We start from the raw sequence: 625 nt of genomic DNA on the forward strand, positions 1-625 counted from the left end.
CATGCCATTAGTCACAGAATGATCATAGAGCAAACAGACTCTCTGAGCCTAGACTACCTCACAGGGTTGTTATGAAGTTAAACAGGAAAAAGAGAGAACCCTGTGTGCTGCCTCAGGCTCCTCAGAGGAAGGGCAAGATAAAAATGCACTAAATAAATACATAAAATAAGTAGATATTTCAGAGGCAGTGTAGGTATTTATGAGTAATAACAAAACTAGGAACACATGAAGTGGTAAGTGGGTAATTGCTGTAACTAAAATCTGCTGCCATTCACCGTTAGACACAGTCTTCAGAAAGTTTTCATTTTCTCAGATTTCAGGCAAAAAATGAAAAGGAGATACCCATCTATCCTGAAAGGTATGTTTGACCTGCTTATAATATAGTGTGTTCCCATTTCCCCCTCCATTTTACTGCAAATTAAAATATAGCAGAACGTTTCTCCCCTCAGAATTAGAATAAAAGCATAAGCAATTGTATCTTTGAAAAATTCATTTGCTGTGTGAAAGGTAACAGCAACTTGTTATTTTTCACAGTTTATTACAAATGCAATGAATTGTCTGGTATTTATGGCCTACGGGAAAGAGATGAAGAGACATGGCTGAACAGTAAAAACTAGCCGTAAGT

Source organism: Gekko japonicus, unplaced genomic scaffold (assembly GCF_001447785.1).
Source record: "Gekko japonicus isolate JY-2015 unplaced genomic scaffold, Gekko_japonicus_V1.1 scaffold897, whole genome shotgun sequence".
Taxonomy (NCBI): Eukaryota; Metazoa; Chordata; class Lepidosauria; order Squamata; family Gekkonidae; genus Gekko; species Gekko japonicus.